Genomic DNA, 15,461 nt, shown 5'->3' with positions numbered 1-15,461 from the left:
TGAGGGATGTCATGAAGAATGAAAGTAGGAAAGAAACGCAAAGCAACATTTTGCTAGACAAGAATTTGCATTGTGTTATGATTGGGAAGAGTATGGGTTGTTGGTTGGTTGGTTTTGTCTTGTTTTTTGTTTGTTTTGCTTTTTTTGTGTTTGTTGTGGGTTTTTTTCTTTTTAGGGTGAGGGGGAACAAGGAAGGCAAATAAGCCATTCCTGCTTCTTACATTGCCATAGTTCGTAGTGTCCCAAATAGAGTGCTACATTGTTAGGAGGTAGTGCAGTAGAAAACATCCCTCATGCTATAGTAAGTTCATATTGTTCAGGCTTTTTACCCTCAATGCGTAGTGCAATTTGTGAAAATCTAGCTGAGTTGTTCTTGGAGTAAATACCATCCTAAAATTAATATGAAAGAAACACAACTTCTTAATTTCTTATGAAATATTTCTTGTGATCTTAATGCCACTAGTACATTCTCCACTTTAAGTAATAGTGTTTCATGCATATCAGTGGTGTCTGAAATCTACTGTGGTTGTATGTCAAAACCTTCAGTTGTCCACTTCATAAAACAAGTGTGGGGAAATCTGTTTCATTAAATCTGTTTAATTCAGTGATGGAACCTATGTTCCATTTTTTCTGCTTGTTTTTCTGCTTACTATATAACTCTTTTTGCACACCATTGACCAACAATACTGTAATTGCCTAGATCACATCTGGTTTTTTTACCTGTTATTGAATATAGGTTCCTTATTTGCAATGTTCACACTGTTAGACACTGTGCTCCTCTGACAGTTAAAAATTTTAATATGAGGGATACCTGTTTCCCCCATAATTCAGCTGCATGTGCTGAGCCTACTTTCGCTTTTATTTTAAATTTGAGTAGTTTGCTTCTTGACCTCACTCCTGCTTTGCCTTTTCCTTCATAAAACCGTACTGAGGATTAAGGTAAGGAATTTGTTTCAGGATCCTATTTAATCTCCTATTGAAATCCTTCTTTCCTTGTCTTTTCAGAATTCTGGATCAAGGACCTCTTGATCAATTCAAATTTTGGTGCAGACTGAAATTTATTGTGATTTCTGAAAATTCTAATTGTTCCCTCTATATTTTTTTAATTCCAGGGTGGAGTCCTATTTAGTAATAATTTCCATTCTTTATTTTTTTGGTTTTGTGTGGGCTGTCTGCTTGCTTGCAGCATTCAGAAGAAGTTTTTCCACTACAGCTGAAGCCTTGTAACTGAGAATGCTTGTGCTGTTTCCACATAGTCATACCAGGTGTTCAGCAACAGGGTGACTTTGCACGCATAGCCAGATTTGTTCTACCTCCTTACGTTTTTATGTTAAAGTAAAAACCCCTAAACTGAGATCTTTTTTGAGGCTTGCCATCTAAAGACAGGTGCTATACCAGCAGGTAGACATCTCAGGGGTAAGCAGACTCACAAAATTATGGACCCTTCTCTCTTTCTTTCAAAATAGAGTAGAAGTCTTCTAATATTGATAACTCAGCTAAATCCTTAAAAAAAGTAGAAAAACCTTAATTCTTTCTATTATTTCTTTCCTACATTCCTTTAATTTTCAATAGATTAGCTGCTTTTTTCTTGGAGGATGAGTTGTACAAATTATTAATATTAAAATCAATGAGCAAGCTCCTAGTGTTTATATAGACATATATCTCAAAGCATTTGCATAATGTAAAAATACAGTTGATGCTTTATTTACACTACATCAGAGCCATAATCCATAATGAAATCACATGGGATCTTCAGAGTCACGTAGAGAAATAGTGATCATAATTTCTTCTGAGATCACCTGTGCTATATTAAAAATTTTGACTCGTTATTTAATGAAAAAGATTATTCGTCTGGCCCATATAGTTTGTATCTCAAAGCAAATGAAATCTACAGAATATACATACAAATTTAAGACTTACTTATTCCAATTAAAGTGCTTTTGAATGTGCTTGGATTAAATTTTCAAAGGACATACCCATAAAACTTTCCAAAGGAAATGCAATGTTTTAATTTTTTTTAATTAAATACTTAGAAATATGTTTTTTTGTGACTATCAACTATTTTTAACAGAAGACCCTTCATGTTTAATCAACTGAATAATCTTTATATTATTTGTCAAATAATATATTAAATATTTTGTCATAAATTATCAGATGGGTATTACTCAGCTAGATCCAGATAGCTCCAGATTCTTCCAGTAAATCACTGTCATCATTAGACAGTGGCAGATTTTAGAAAATCAGCTTTACACCCAGATGTAAGCCTAACTAAAAAATCTGTATACTTAAATCCAAGGAATTGAAAGATGTCCGGGGACAGTTCTGAACTTTTATTTACTTCAGTCTCCCCCAAATTACAGATATTTTGTAGATGCACGCTGAAGCGCCTTCTTTATTTTTTTGAGGCCACACCTCGAATATTGTGTCCAGTTTGGGGGACAGTACAAGAAAGACATTGAGGTGCTGGAGCATGTCCAAAGAAGGACAACAAAGCTGGTAAAGGGCCTTGAGAATAAGTCTTATGAGCGGTGGCTGAGGGAACTGGGGCTATTTAGTCTGAATAAAAGGAGGCTGAGGGGAGACCTCATCACCCTCTACAACTATCTGAAAAGACATTGTAAAGGGGGGAGTGCTGGTCTCTTCTCACAAGAAACTGGTGATCAAACAAGCAGGAATGACCTCAAGCTGCACCAGGGGAGGTTTAGACTAGATGTTAGGAAAAACCTTTTCACTGAAAAGGCTGTCAGACATTGGAACACGCTGCCCAGGGAGGTGGTTGATTTGCCATCCCTGAATGTATTTGAAGGTCACCTAGATGTGGCACCTGGGGATATCGCTCAGTGCTGGACTTGGTAGAATAGGGTTAATGGGTGAACTTAATGATCTTAAAGGTCTTTTCCAACCTTAGTGATTCTATGATTCTGAAACAGAAAGCAGGGTAACAGCTATACTTAAAAGATGTGTCATGAGGGATATACTGGGCAAACTACAAGATCACAGCAGTCCTTATCTAAGTGTTCTGCATGCAAGCACACAAATAGGTATATTTAAATGTAATCATGTGTTGAAAAGTGTAGTTTTCATCATTTTTTCACAGTTTTTGTATGACTTCAGAGTATCACCTTGCTGTATTCAGATTAAAAGTCCATATTCTTAGGGAAAACAGGTACAATTTGGTGATTTATGGCTCTTGCAATAAAGCTGTGTGTGTTATTGGGTTACTCTTCTATGGTGTAATTACCACTCAGTGTGCTGCATTCTGAAATGTCTTCCAATTGAAAGGGCTTACTAAGCTGCAAAGAGTGGTATGGCTTTTGTGTGAGTAACTTTTGTATTTGGTTGTTTCTTTTCTAATGTAAGACAGAAACAATAGGCTATCTTATCCTACTGAAATGAATTTATTTTAGTCTTACTGATGGTACTGTGGACATGTGTGTGCTGTTGAAGATGTGCTGCTTCCTCAACACCTGCTGGTCTAAATTACTTGGAGACACTGGGAGTAGGCTTGCTTTCACAGGTATTTCTTACAACTAATTGCCTGTGAAAATTCATTTGGTTATTTGCAATTTAAAACGACAGGAGATGTTATGAGAGCAGTATGTGAAATATATTCCCCGCTCACCCATCTCTGGTTTTTAATTCTGTTGACTGAGCTTTAGCATATAGACTGTATTGCTGCTCCACTGACTACTGTATCAACAATTAATATAATTCAAATTTTATTTCTATATGAAATGAACTCTATACTTTATTGTATGTAATGCTTGTGGAATGGTATTCAGTTTTATGGTGGGGAAAATTATTCTAGTTAATTGGGAGTAATAATAATGGTATGTGCTATCCTGAACTTCCATCATTATCCTTTCACATAATCAAACTCACAGTCTTGTTTCAATTGGAATAGTTAAAAAATGTCCAGTAGGATTCAAATATTTTGTTGCCATGTGTTCCGTATCATCAGATTCTACCTAAGAATTTTTGAGCAACAAGCTTGCTAGCCAGGGATCCAGAGTACACACAGCTGCTTTTCTCCGTTAGTCTGGCAGCAAAGCTACAGAAGTCTCACTCTTTTCAATTCATAACCTGTGTGGATTAATTATCACCTAGGAAAGATACAGAAAAAGAATTACCAAGAAAGAAAAATTAGATTATACTACAATGTTTAAATTCTTGAGATAGTAAAAAGGCTAGCTTACAGCTGCAAAGAAAAACCCCAAATGTGGACTAGATTTGTCACATATGATTCAAGATTTTCCCAATACATCATTTTAAAGAAACATTTTATTTAGAAGTTAGGAGACTATGAAATCACCAGTATTCTCTGTGTGCAAACTACACTGGGCTCCATGCTTTATAAATTTGTGCTACAAGATGTTGCACATCTTTAGCATTTATTTGTCTGTGAATATACAGATACACACAAGTTATCTGTTTTCTGCTAAGCATTCTTTGTAATTTCATTTGTGAATTAAATCAGGCATTTTAAAATGATACTCTGAGCATGTTTTAAATGCTACATTGAAGACCTTTTTTTGTACATTGTACCTTCTGTCTATATTCTCATTTCAAAAGCATGTTGATAGCCTGAATTTTTTTGTGAATGACCTTCCTGCTATTCATAATGCAATGTTTCAGTTGGCTTTTGGTGTTATACTGGATCAGTATTTTGGAGGAACTACTTTTGCCATAAAAAGAAAGACTTTCACTCTTAAAAAAAAATAAAAAAAAATATATATATATATACATATAAAAATAAAAATATGCAAGCAATTTTATTATTCTGTCATCACTTTTTCACTCAGTAACTTTGGCTAAACTCTTATGATTTTTATTGACAGAACTTTTATCTGTTGAAAACAACCAGTCAGTCATGTGCACAAATTTAAATTCACAAAACAGTTTCCTCCAAATTGAACTGATCATTGTAATGACATATTTTCTTCATAACAGAGTGTATAATATGTACTACATCCAGGTGTCTTGGCTGATATCTAAATTGCTGGTTTCTGTAGCACTCCACTGCAAATGCAGACATCTATTATAGCTCACCTGCTTGTTTAGGTAAGCTTAGGGCATACCATCCATTTTTCATGTGCTCTAATTTCTGCAGGAATCTAACTTGCATAAAGGGCCAGAAAACATCTGTGGTACACCCCAGGCAAGTCCTTCCTTAAATGTTTGGCAGGTTAGGCCCATTGATATGGCTATGTACATTTTGTACTATTGAAATGTCTGAGAAATTATTTTCAACAGGATATAGGATTTTCATGGTTACTCTCATAGTGTTAAATGACTAATTATCTCCTGCTTCCAAATCAGAGGAGGTGAATCCACGCTGTTCTACACTATTTCATTTTATAACTTGTTTCTTTACCATCTAAAGGATTGTTGAAGCATCACTTTTTATTTTACTATGTAGGTATGCTTGCAAAAATAAATGACTTCTCAGATAATGTGTCTAAATTTACAGAGAGCTTTGAAGGTGAGCAACTTATTCCTGAATTTACATTTGCTGAATCCAAGTATTCAGAGGGAAATCAGTAATAAGAGCAGAGCAGTGAACAGGTGTGCTGTCATTCTTCTGTTTGCTTGATATGGATTCCAAACTGATTGCAGCCCAGTTAAGGTCAGCAATTTAATTCTTAAGAACAGGGGTTTACAATGATCCCGCCTGAAGACTCAGGTCATAACACCTGAGTTCACTAACATTCTCACTTACATAGTTCCCTCCCATTTCCCTTTCTTATAAAAGTTGGTAAAGTTGGCTTGACCTGTTTTCTGTCCTTTTTCCTTTTTATTGCGAAGTATGTATCTAGTTAACAATACCTCCAAATTTATATTTTTCTATCTTTTCTTTGTACCTTATCTACCTTTTTCTGTACATTGACTGCAAATGCAAATTTTGGAAGTTTTCAGCACTCAAAGGTCTCATATTATCCACCAGATAATGTTACTGATTTCTTTATTGATCTACTATCTTCGTCTGCCTTCCATTTTTAAACTATCACAAAGAATATCTATCCCTTTCTTTTACTGGTTAGACAACAATGAGAAAATTGTTCTCCAAAATAAGCACAATTGATGCCACTGGAATTTCTTATGTGTTTCATCAGTCATCTTACCACATTCAAACACAACCAGAAATAAAAAGTTGGACTAAAAAAATAAAGTGAGGATGAGTACACTCTATAGCCTTATATACTCTAGGACAAGTCTATAAGTACAATGAGACTTCTGCATGTAACTTCTGTCATATTTTTGAATACTGAATTTAAAACATAATAATTTAATGTGTGATTTACCAACTGAATGAAAAAAATCACATCAGATTTGCTTTATTAAAAATCTTTAAAAGGCAAGAACTACTATTGTATGCAAAGAAAGACTGATTTTGTAAGGGAAGAGTTACACATGTTTTTTAGTAGGGAAATATGTAAAAGTAAAAAATGTTGGTGCCTCAAATTAAGCAGATGCATTATATATGTTTTGTTTATTGTTTTTCAGGTGTAATTCCATGTTTTGCACCTAATCAAGTGTAGTTATAGCTTTCATATAATTTTCCAGTCTATGTGTACAATAAGCTGGGAGATTGCAATCAGAGTAACAGCTTTGTTAGAGCTCTCATTTTGAAGGAAATACAACTCTACATCAAAAAAATAATGAGGCTGAAGACAATTGGCTCACCTGTTTGAGCATGCACAGCAAAAACTTTCAGTTGTCTGCACAGCAACTAGTGTCAGAAGAGGGATAGCACTAAAAAGAGCTAGAGGAGAAGGGAAACAATTACATACAAAGTATCTGAAGCAATCATTATAACATGCACACCATGACACCATTTAACACAGCATTCTAGTCCCCAGTTTTCTTCTCTGTCATTGTCTTACCCTGTGTCATATCTAAAATTACACTGTAAATTCCTTGGGGAAAGTTTTGTCTCTTAATTTACTTTGCAAACTGCCAGCAGTCTTGGGGTACTGTATAATAACATGGTTGATCCCATTAGTTTGCAGATAAATCTCAATACAAATAACATCATGTGTTTAGTTTGCTAATGAGGATAGTAAAAATCAGGGATTTTTTTCATTATATCCTGTTACTTGCTTCTGACTCTGTGTAAACCTGCATGCACAGACATTCACACAAATACCACTTTGTAGAACCTCAGTCTTGCATATCTGTTAAAAAAGCATAGGTTCAGAGTTCAAATTGACAATTTTTTTTTTTTTTTTTTTTTGTATTCCAGTGTGGCTTAAGCTTACAAGGAGACACAGGTGCTCAGTATCTCAAAGGATGTTCTTAGCAATTGAGCCTGCTTATCCCTTAACTTGGGCAAAATTCATGATGAAATCTGAAGAGCTACAGTCTGTAAGTCCATGAATGCCTATTGCTTCTAAAGTCTCAGATCTCGGTTGTTGGCTCAGTGGGAATTTTATCTTGTGTGGTACTGAGTTGCTTCATCTTTCACTGACTTCAGTGAGAGCTGAAAGATTCTCAGCAGGTGATGGCAGGTACCAGTAGAAATTCACTTTGAGTATCTAAATATTAACCCTTAGAAGGAGTAATCCAATCTTGGGAGTGATAAGACGCATTTTATCCTTATACTTGCCTGTCAGTAAGCTACCCTCAAAATGGGCAGTAATGCTTTGTCTTCCCTCCCACCTTAATTTGGTGATCTCATAGAAAACAAATGTTTGGGGATTCCTTTCTAATTTTTTTCTTATTAAATTGGTTACAATATGACTTCATCTGTGATTGCAAATTGAGCAGACTGGATCTGAATATTAGGCAAAGGATGGAAAAAGTGGAAACTAGTGCCAGCATCCTGCCATTGGGTATTTTTAAATTTTTTTACTTAAACTTATTTTTAAACTTATTTTTAAACTGCACCCAGTTATAGAGGTGAAGGAGAGATCTCACAAAATTCTGATGATTTGCTTAATTGCAGCTGGGAGACTAATTTAGTTAGAAATTATCAGCATGTTGGTATTCTGACATTTTTGTCAAATCACTGCCTAGACATTAGGTTGGTTTATATATCTGGAAATTTCCTTTGCTGATATTTTCCCTACAGATCATCTGGGTAATTCTGAATTTCCAGAAATTTGAAATAAATTAGAAATTCGAAAATAGCTGAATTTTGTAGCGATAATTCAGAAAGCCTCTGAATCATCTTTTAATTCTAAATACAGTTTCGTAAGTTTGTTTGAATTTATTATGATCCTGCATGAAACTACAAGTTTTCAACAGCCACTTTAAGGAATTTTGTAATTTTTTACCTTACATTAAATTTTAAAATACTATCATCATCAATTATTAGTAAAGTTATAAATAGAATCCACCTAACTTCCCAAGTTATTATAGATCTCATCCATCAGTGACTATGGATAACAAAAGAAGGCACATGTTACAGCTCTATCAACTCTTGTTTTCTGTATTGTGGTACTTACCTTCATTTTTTTTTCCACATTCAAGGTAAATCCTAAATGGATGGTATCAGATTTTGTGAAGAATACCGAAAAATTTTATCATAGTTGTATATGTTTTTTCTTTTTAGCTATCTAGCTTTTTAAAATTCAAAATTTAGACTCAAGACCAAACTGTTCTAGACTCAGAATCTGTTTTTTGAAACTGCACTACTCAGGGTGACCTGTAAAGCATGACATAAACTGTGTCCCAAGTTAGTTTTGCTTCTACATTTCCTTATGCCTATTGAATGTGCTTACTGAAAATATTGCAGTGTTGTTTCTTTATACTGTGATATAATTAATTTGCTTTTTCCAAGGACAATCTTTGTTTCTTCAGAAGGAAAGCACAGCCTTGAATTTTTGTAATCAAATCACTGTCATCTACAGTATGCATATTTTCTTCCTAGAAGCACCAGTTTCTTAAAAGCAAATTTACTTTTTTGTGTAACAAAAAAGAATCAGTGAACTTCCTGAACTGAAGACTGAGAAGAGTTTGTAAGCCTGGATTCATTAGCTGGTTTAATTCAGCCATTTAAAAGTTGTTTGTCACTCTGTCACTCAAACTCCCTTTGTAACTATTAGAGAGAAAAAGGACCTGCCAGAAAGTTGATCACTTCTATCTTAAACACTTACAGATGAGTCCTAGATCAGTCACCTTTTTTAAAGATTATTACAAAATTTAGGTGAAAAAAACCAAACCCTTTCACTGCTGGTGAATGTTTGCTTAAAAAAAAAACAAAAAAAAAAAAGAGAGATTTGGTGATTGACCTCAGTGGAACAAGAACTGTGTCCAGTGAGCTGGATCACCGGGCTGGGTTTTTTAGTATCTTTTAATTAGGCACCAAGTGGTTCTCACTATCTGACTGTAGAACTCTATAGTTAATAGAAGTTTGTTATTAGGAACTTCATCAAAGGCTTTCTAAAAATATAAATAAGTAATGTCATCTGCTGTTAAAATTTGTACGTTCCACTACAATATCCACAAAATTAGGTGAGTAGAATTTCCCCTATGCTGTACTATGCTAGTTATCTCTTATTAAATTATTGCTATCCCTTAGAGGCATGTTCTGGAATATTTCCTACCTACTTATTTTTCAATGCTATTTCTCTTTGCTAATTACCTGGAAATCTGTAGGTGACATCTGACCCAAATCTGAAGATTAAAAATCCTGTTTTCCAGTCTTTAAAAAGAAGCTGGTGGCTTTTTTCTGATTGACATGAAGTTTTATGTTTTGTGTGATGAGATAGCCTCAAAACATGCATGAACTATAGATCAGATCCTCTCAGACTCTTTACAGTTCAAACTGGGAGGAAAAGAAAAGGAAAAGAAAGAGCAAAGAATTAATTTTAAAAGTCAACTACTTGCCCTTTTGTCTGCAGTTTATTCAGGGTCTGAAACAACCTACACAACTTTGAACAACTAACAAGTCAGTTTGCATGGCTGTGAATCGCTCAACTGTAGTATAATCTGCTTTGTACTCTCCAGACCAAGTTCATCCAGAGATGTTCCTTACATGCCAAAGAGGTAAAAAAGTAATGGAAAGCTCACTACTCCGACAGAAAAGTCCCCTTAAGATCCTTTTCCTCTAGTTCTTCCTGTAAGCACAATTCCTTTTCTCTTTACAAAGAAGTTAGTGTGGGACGAAATTTAGCCCCAAACATAGATGGCAAAAATAAACTTTTGTCATGTGTGTGAAAGCCTCTACTCTGTCCAGAGCCACAATAGCAAATGCTTCTTTGTTGAAAGGCAGAAATACACTATCCCTCATTGTTCTCTCAAGAGGAAGAATACTAACACTATGGAAATTACATACTTCTGCAGATAACCCATTAAGTGCTCTAGGCAATATTGATCAAGAAAGTTACATAGAAAACCAAAAATATCTCCAGAATTCATGGTTTACCTCTTGCAGATCTTAACTGGCTTTGTGTAGAATGCCAGTGAATAGTGTTTGTTTGGTTTTGAAGTGATGCTTGTCTCCAGTGAAAAGAAATCAACAGTGTCTAAGCACTCTTCAAAAATCTACTGTGTCACCAAGGACAAGAAATTGAAGTGAGACCCTTACCAACATTGTGTTGTTCCGTGCCATTATTAATGACAATCTTTGAAAAACAATCTTTAAGTAATACTTAGTAATTGTAAAGAATTTAAAAATTAATTATGCCACTACATTAAAATATGCAAGCTTATATAAATAGATATAATATCAATTATTGTAATTAAAATATTATTTTATTCTAGTTACTAATTTAAGAAAAATAACTGTTTCTAGAATATTTTTAATTTATTCACAAATTTGATAATATACCCATTCATTTTGTATTTTATTTATCTACAATTTATTTTGTATTCTTGTTCTTGGTGTTTTATTCCATAGTTGGCTCAAACACTCAGATAAATATACCATCTCATCAAATAAGGAGATTTTCTGTTTTTATATTGAGTGGGGGTACAGCTACTTTCATCTTCACTGGAGATTTGCAGAGAATATTCCTCAAGTAATTGTATTTGTAAAATCTGATTTGTACAGAAATCAACTTAGCAACATGCTATTTTTCTTTCTCTATCACACCAACTGAGATCAGCTACATAGGGTTTGATAGATAGAGTTGTGGGGGTGTGGAGTTCAATCATTATCACTAAACAAGATTTGAGAGACACATTGTTTCCCCATTGCTTTGCCCCCTTTTTTAATTGTGGGCTGGACAGGGATTCTACAGTGGTAAAAAGCTAAACACCAACTAGATAAGCCCAGTGCTGACCTATCATTCTTACTTTCATCAGGTTTTTCAGTGTTACATTGGCACTCTGAAATTGTGGTTATCCAAAGGTTGCTTGAATTGAATTATGAGATGATACAAAGTGACCCAAGATCAGAAAGGACAAACAAGTTCAGCGTCTTGAGCTGAGCCATCTGGTCTCATTGCTGTAACTCATTTATCAGAAAAGTTTTGCCTTGGTAGGACCAAAGGCTGATTGCAGAGTATGTAAACACCATAATGTTTCATTTATGAGAAGGCAACTTAATAGTGTTCAGCAGATTTAGTAAGTTCTCTAAGTAAATAAATAAATAGCTTCTAATAAGCAAAAAAACCACAAAACAAAACTGACAACACTGCACTGACTTTTCCTTTATTCATTTCCAGGCACCATTTATTTAAATGTGTAAGATAAAGGAGTTGTTTGAGAAGAATAAAAATATTATAGATGACAAAATTGGATTGTAAGACTCAAAGAATAAATGGCAAGTTGTCTGGGGAAATGCCTAGGGTAGCATTTTTTTCCATCTCCTTGAGAGATTTCTTGATGCACACCGTTTTGGAGTTTAATATTTCAAAATATATATTTAAAAAAAAAAAACAATGTAATATTTATTTACATAGTCATAGTGGTGATAGGAAGAGTGTGCCTTCATGTTACTTTAACATGCAGTACAATAATTACATTTGTTAATATGTCATAAACAAGTTTATATCCTCTTCTGAGGAAAAAATCAAAATTATACAAGTTAAATATATTAACACAACATTTTACAAAATAATAACTCATGATATATCATTTATTTCCATGAGTTATAGATGACCTCATAACTCATGTGTGATGGAGCAAAACAGAGCTGGAAGTGAGTTCAGAAAAATAATCAGTAGAAATAAATGGTGTATACAGAATCAGCCTGCTCTACAAGTTCTCTTTATGGAACACCAGTTTTCATTGTAGACTGTGCATTGATGGGCTGTAATTTTTTATCTGAAGTGCGGAAGCAAAATTATTGCCTTAGTGTGAGTGCTTGATGGCATTGCCAGTGGAAATAAGCATGCATATAAAGATAAGTAAAGGGGTTTTGTTGCATTTTTTACTTTTGCTCCTGTAAGCTATTATTATCAGCACATGCAAAGAGGAAACAATTACAGATCAACAGGAAAGAGGAGATTACCAAATTGTTCATATTTTTTTTGTAAATTCCTCATCAAACAGTGCAGAGATTCTGTTTCCCAGAATTTGCAGACAGCCCTGAATCAAACATAGATGAGCTGGGGCAGTTTAGTCTTGAGAAGAGAAGTCTAAGAGGGGACTTTATTAATGTCTATAAATGTCTGCAGGCTGGGTGTTAAGAATAGGCCAGTCTCTTTTTAGTGGTGCCCTGTGATAGGGCAAGGGGAAACAGCACCAAGTAACAACACAGAAGTTCTACCTCAACTTGAGAAAGGACTTTACTGTGAGTGATGAAGCACTGGAAGAGGCTGTCCAGAGAGGCTGTGGAGTCTCTTTCTCTGAAGACTTTCAAGACCTGCTTGGATGCATTCCTGTGTGATCTGCCCTAGGTGTGTGCCTGCTGCAGCAAGGGGTTTGGACTTGATCTTCAGAGGTCTCTTCCAACCCCTATGATTCTATGAAATAGTGGAGAGAGCAGGTGGATACAGAGGATCATTCGGTAACGAGTTTAGAGGAATTTGCTTTTATACCCTACTGGTTATAGTTTACCCAGAGAGTAACAGCATTTCAGGTACATTGTAGACAGCTGAGTTGTCCTTGTGTATATCTCCTGTTCCTACAATGTTTTATTAATACCAAAGAGCTTCCAAATGAGGGTTTCAGTGACTCTGGTCTTCTTCACAAGATACATGGGGATAACTCACCTGAAATATAGGTCATCTTCTAAAGGAACTTATCTTTGTATCTTGATTACATAGGAAATGTGGACAACTTAGCTGAGCTTCAGCACCTGAAAAGGTACAGTAGATGCATTGCTCAAACTAACCTATCATAGACTATCATGGTCTGCGGAAACAACTACTGCACATTATACACAAGGATGAACAAATGTGGGTAAAGAATTAACTTTGACCAGTACAAGAATTTTTGGTGCTCATTGCTAAAAATGGGGCTGTTAAAAGAATGGAAAAGTTATTAAAGGTGCAAAAAGCTGCCTTATAGAGAAGCATGACAAAAAAGAACTTGTCCCCTATGGCTTCCCAAAGAAGTTGTGATTTGTTTATGATCTAGAAGTGCAAAAAGAAAGTATACTAAGTGTTAAAAGACTAGCAGAAGAAAAATATCTTGTAATAAGAACTCCTGGCTGGAAGCTGAAACCAAACAAATTCAAATGAGAAATAAGGCGCAATTTAACAGCAGCAATGGTATTTAACCTTCAGAGCAAAAAAGCCAAGGGCAATGATTCTCCATTTCTCTACCTTCAAATCAAGACTAGATGTTTTTCTGTAATACATTAAAACATAAACTACTGAACTGAGTACAACTGAAAATGAAATTTAATGACCTATGATATACAGGGTCAGAATAGATGATCTAATGGATCCTTCCTGTCTTGAACTGTATGAAAAAGTTAATAGACCTGCACCGTTTTATGGATAAAGAATTTGTATTTCATGTCCATTACTCAGCAACTTTTTTCCTTTTTTTTTGTTTTTGTTTTGTTTTTGGTTCGTTGTGGTTTGGTTTTTTCCTTTGCAAGTTTTATTCCATGTATTACTGTACTGAGAGACAGAAGGCCTATCAACTCCTCACATTATGTATGTTTTGCAAATTTTTTTCAGTTTTCTAAAAGCATTAATGCCATCCTTGTCACTAGCTAATGCCAAATAATTATGCTTGGCAATAGGATCTTTGCACTCACATGTTTGTGCCCCTAATTAATTCAGATGTAATAATTCACTACATCTTCATTCCCATATTTCTCTTCCTCTGTGTCTCTGAGGTTTTGGGTAATTGGTTGGAATTACAAATTCTCAGAGTGTTGTGGAGTTTTATTACCTTCTTTTTCTCTCCTCATCTTTAAGCAGAATTTTATTTTCATGTGTCTTCTTGCCCTGGAGGTCTATACTACCTCCCTAGTGCTATCCTTATTCTTTTTCCTATTTAGTAGCTTAATCCCAGATTGATTCATTATATTTCTCCAAGGTGCACTATAGCAATTTTTCAGTTCTGATTTTTCTCCTGATACACACAGTTCTACTTTCACCTCCATTTCTTTCATGTTTTTGTCTTCCAGAAAGTCTGGAAGCCCTGTGTTTAGAATTAATATCCTTTCTTAGGAATAAACCATGTTTCTTAGGAAAGTACTACACTACCATGCATTTGATTACCAGATGTGCGTAATTTTAATATCTTTCTGTAATGACATCTCCAGAAAGAGCATCCTAGTTACGTGCTGGGTGCAGAGGCACCCCGTGAATAGTTTATAACTCTTCTCAGGGAAGATTCCCCTAAAGTGTCTTTTATCATTTAGTTTCATGGTGACTCAATTGTCCCATTGTTGAACAAGTTCTTTTTAACCATTATAATTGGTTCTATTAGTTCTAAGCCTCAGATCTTGTTGCTCTAGTACAAATAATTATACGCACTTTTTCTGATTGTGAGAGGATCTTTAAAATTATTGTTGCTGTTTTGGTCAGGATCTGAACTTTCTAAAATACAATGGAAATTCTAGTTTTGGGTGGGAGAAATTTTGGTAACTGACTGAACTAGTGAGTCCTTTTAATTCAGTGTCATAACTTTAATGACAGATAGTGTCAGATGCTTGACTGGACAGTGAAACAGTTGTTCAAAGGAAAAAAAATTTGAAAATGAGTCAAGCACTAACTGGCTTACTTTTACTGGCTTTTGCTTTTAATTTTTACTGAAGTGTCTGCAGGTTTTTGACATTTTAATAAAAACTACTTCATGTATTAAAATACTGGGAAAATAGGTTTTGGTGAAAAAGTTCTTGATGAAATAGCAATAAATATTTAATTAAAAATGACAGTGTTATGGAAAACTGTATACATAACAGAAAATACTGGAAGCATGGACAGTTTTATCTAATTTTCTGGGGAAAAGTAAAGTATTAGAATGCAAACCCTGGAAAACCTTACATACAAAGTTATAATAGAGAAAAAAATTACAAGTTTGAAATATTCAAAGTTCACTTTTTTGTTTAAGTTCAATAGCAAGAACCATTATAATCAATGCAAAAATATTCACATTTGTCCCAGAAT

Source organism: Apus apus, chromosome 4 (assembly GCF_020740795.1).
Source record: "Apus apus isolate bApuApu2 chromosome 4, bApuApu2.pri.cur, whole genome shotgun sequence".
Lineage (NCBI taxonomy): Eukaryota > Metazoa > Chordata > Aves > Apodiformes > Apodidae > Apus > Apus apus.
This window is presented reverse-complemented; position numbering follows the sequence as displayed.